Source organism: Phoca vitulina, unplaced genomic scaffold (genome assembly GCF_004348235.1).
Source record: "Phoca vitulina isolate PV1807 unplaced genomic scaffold, GSC_HSeal_1.0 scaffold21, whole genome shotgun sequence".
Taxonomy (NCBI): Eukaryota; Metazoa; Chordata; class Mammalia; order Carnivora; family Phocidae; genus Phoca; species Phoca vitulina.
Window position 1 is genome coordinate 21649792 of NW_022589724.1, and position 4186 is coordinate 21653977.

General features: G+C 41.3%; 1 pseudogene; it reads left to right on the forward strand.

Annotated features, from left to right (window-relative positions):
- Positions 1 to 1830: 1830 nt before the first annotated feature.
- Positions 1831 to 2763, forward strand: LOC116641340 (annotated as a pseudogene).
- Positions 2764 to 4186: the final 1423 nt, after the last annotated feature.

Sequence of the window (4186 nt, forward strand, 5' to 3'; positions counted from 1 at the left end):
AAGAAGCAAAGCAGAGGATCATAGGGGAAGGGAGGGAAAAATAAAATAAGACAAAATCAGAGAGGGAGACAAACCATAAGAGACTCTTAACTCTAGGAAACAAACTGAGGGTTCCTGTAGGGGAGGTGGGGGGAATGGGGTAACTGGGTGATGGGCATTAAGGAGGGCACTTGATGTAATGAGCACTGGGTGTTGTATGCAACTGATGAATCACTGAATTCTACCTCTGAAACTAATCATACACTATATGTTAATTAATTGAATTTAAATAAAATTTTTAAAAAAAGAATATTCACCTTAAAAAAAAAAAAAAACTCTCAGTGACCTGGTTGTGGGAAGACTGTCAGCAATGGGCCCCTTAACTTATCCATCACTACTGCAGAAAACCTACCGGAATCTCTGTCTCTTCCCCTTCTCTGACCAGGAAATTCTAATACTGCCTGTCCTGCACCTCTCCAGAAGCTACAACCTTGCTCTCCTTTCAGTGATCACCCCAACCATTTCACACACACTTACTTCCTCACTTTCTTTTGTCTTAACTAGCTAAACCAGGTACTATATATTAAATATGAAGATTATTATTTTCCATTATCAAAGATTACTTTACATTATATATTATTTATACAATTTCCACTGATATAGCACCTGCTCATTTACAAACCACTTTTCAGATATGTTCTTTCATTTGATGCCCACACATTCTAATGGAAATGGTGTTGTACTTCTCTCATTTTTCCATGAGAAAAATAAACAAGGCACAAAGATCTTCCAAGGGAAACAGCTGGTAAGTAACTACACAAGGACTAAAACCAAATCCTGGACTGTTTCCATTAATTCTCCTGATCCAAAGAAGCTAATTCTGGCCACATATGCAACATGCCCCCATCATTCAAGTTGCTGTCAAAGTTGTCCCTTCTGAGTTTATACTGTGAGCAAATACATAACAGGCAGAGGAGTAATATGGCATAAGAGCAAAGAACAAGACCCTAAGGACCAAACTGCTTGGGTTGGAAATAGAGCCACTTACTAATAATATGATCTTGAGCAAGTTACTGAGCAGTAACTGGGTCCTGCTTTGTTCCTTCTGGATCTTGCTTCTCTGCACCTATTTCAAGGGTAAGAACCCAATTCCTGAAGCCCAGAACTTTGCTATCTAATCCTCTCAGTATTATCTGCACCTTTTATATAATTTTCATGCTCAGACAAGCACCTATGGTTCTACTCCACTCTAATCTACTGTCACGATATGCACCTGTTACTCCTGTTACGACTTTCTTAATGCCACCCATCTGCATGAAATAAAAAGTTTAATAACCAAACCAGACAAAAGCCCTCCCACTGCCAGAAAGTGGCCTGCCTCATACCATATATCACCTCCTGGGGAACTGTAGCCTGTCCAGTTTCATGACACTTCTGATATGTTATTCCAACACCCAAACCCATTCTGCAAGCTTTTCCCCAAGAGGTTGGAGCTAAGAACATGCCCTCTAGGATATGTATCTGTCTTTTCTTCAGGGAGAAGTTAAGATCTTCTGATATCCAGTTTTAGAAAGCCAAACAGAGAGAAATCCTGGCCAAAACAGAATAGTCTGAGGAGGTAAATTTCATAATTTCTGCCTTCACTGATGAAGGCAATGAAAGTTCAGGAGGTGACTTCGTGCTCCGTGTAAATCAGTGACAGAGCCAAAATGGAAAGCCAGAAAGCTGTGACACCAAAATCCATACTCCCATCAACTATACCAGTCACTCAGACGAATTTGTAACAACTGAAGACTCCAAGCCAGGACACACACCTAACATTCCTTCATATTTTTTACTTACAGGAAATCAATGCTGAGGAGAAACCAGAGCCATATGACTGAATTCCTCCTCCTGGGACTGACCAGTGACCCCGAAGAGCAGGGCTGGCTCTTTGCCAGCTTCCTCGCCATGTATCTGGTCAACGTGGCTGGCAACTCAGTCATCACTGCAGCCATCCGGGGGGATGCCCGCCTCCATACCCCCATGTACTTCTTCCTCTCCAACCTGTCCCTGGTGGACATCTGCTTTACAAGTGTCATTGTTCCAAGGACGCTGGCAAACATCCTGAGCAAGAGCAAGAAGGTTCCCCTTGCCCAGGGCCTCACACAGATGTATTTCTTTGTGGCCTTTGGGATCACTGACAGCTTCCTCCTGGCGGCCATGGCTATTGACCGCTACATGGCCATCTGTAACCTGCGCATTACATGATGACCATGGGCCCCCGGCGCTGTCTCCTGCTGGTGATGGCGTCCTGGGTGCTGTCCCACCTCCACTCACTCACCCACACGATTCTCATGGCCCGCCTCTCCTTCTGTGGGCCCAACGTCATCCACCACTTCTTCTGTGACGTCCAGCCACTGCTGACGCTCTCCTGCTCTGACACCTCCGTCAATGAGCTTTTGGCCTTCACAGAGGGCTCCGTGGTGACCATGAGTCCCTTCATCTTGATCATTGTCTCCTATGTTTTTATCACCCGTGCCATTCTGAGGGTCCCTTCCGGGGGAGGCAGGTACAAGGTCTTCTCCACCTGTGGATCCCACCTCACGGTTGTGGCGCTATTCTATGGAACCATAATATTTGTGTACATTCGCCCCTCATCCACCTACTCAGTGACAAAGGACCGTGTGGTGGTCACTGTTATTTATATGGTGGTAATCCCCATGTTGAACTCTTTTTATCTACAGTCTTAGGAACAAGGACATGAAACGAGCCTTGAGAAAGCTGACTAGGACAAAAGAATAGAATACTCATATTCTGCTTCCTCTAGGAGTTTACTCACTGATTCAACAATTAAAGGCTAAGCACCTATTACCTACAGGTATGAAGTTTAATTCTGTGAGAAAGGCAAAATAAATCATCACTTCTGTCCTCAAAAGTACTTATAGTCTAGTTATCAGAAAGGAAAAGATTGCCAACAGTTTGACTTTCTTTTTCATAAAATTAAATATAATAATTATAAATATCTTCATAGTTTATAAAATAATTCCCAACTCCTCCTTTCTTCCGCATCCCTTTTTATAATCTCTAGTTCATTCATCTTATGTAAATTACCAGCGTAAACCAACATGTTTAACCATAAAAAATTAAGGAAAAAACGCTTCTCAATGTGTATTTTCAACAGTTTAGTTATACAGTTTAATGATCCTACCAAATAAGTTATCAATTCTACACATGCTTCCCTAGGACCTGCACAGATTTGCTTAGTAAAATATAATACAAATATAAATATAATAAAGTTCTAACTGCTCTACAGCCGTTTACTTCATGGTCTAAGGGGGTAATGTACTAACCTGGAGTGGTAAAAAGGCTCTAGAATTCTAAGTCAAGAAACTTTAAATTAGGTCACAACTTGGCCTTCCCAGGTTTGTGGAAAAGGCTATCACTCTCTCTAAGTCTCATTTCCTTCAATGACAAAACAGACATCTGTGTGGAATACATTCTAGAAAGGGGAATCAGATCCAAAAACTGATGATGAGAGTATCCTCAAGGAGGGGTGATTTGGTGTGTCCTGAGTCCAGGTAGAGTGAAGAGGGCAAACCTGTTGGGAGTCTGGCTTTTGGAGACACAGCTGATTCCAGGACTGAAGCAGAGAAACAGTAAGATGATCCTGGAACATCTTGTGATAGAAAGCAAGAAAGTGCCTGGAGAATGGTGGGAATATATCAAAAGGACATAGAAGTATTATATATAACTCAGTTAAATTATATATAACTCACTGAATAAGATAAGAAACATGAGTCCATACCAGTATAGGTAAATGAACAGATGGCAAGAATTTTGATGAAGAATGGGATAATTACATCATTTCATAAAATATTTGTTGCTAACAAAGAGGAAAAGTAACTTCACAGAGAAATCTGTCAGATGCCACTTTAATCAAGTAATCAAAATGAACATCAACAGTAATGGGACAATTCAAAATCATGTGCCACCTGATAGGATGCAATGAAGAGAATAAAATGTCACTTCTAGGATATTCCTGCCAAAAATGGATAGCCTGAATCTAGTCATGAAGAAGCAAAAAATAAACCAGATTGAGGGACATTCTAGAAAACAAGTACCCCATAATATTCAAAGATGTCAAGTGTATGAAAGTCAAGGAAAGTTTGCGGGATTATTCCAGACCGAGGGAAACAAGTTAAATGTAATACAGGATTCTGAACTG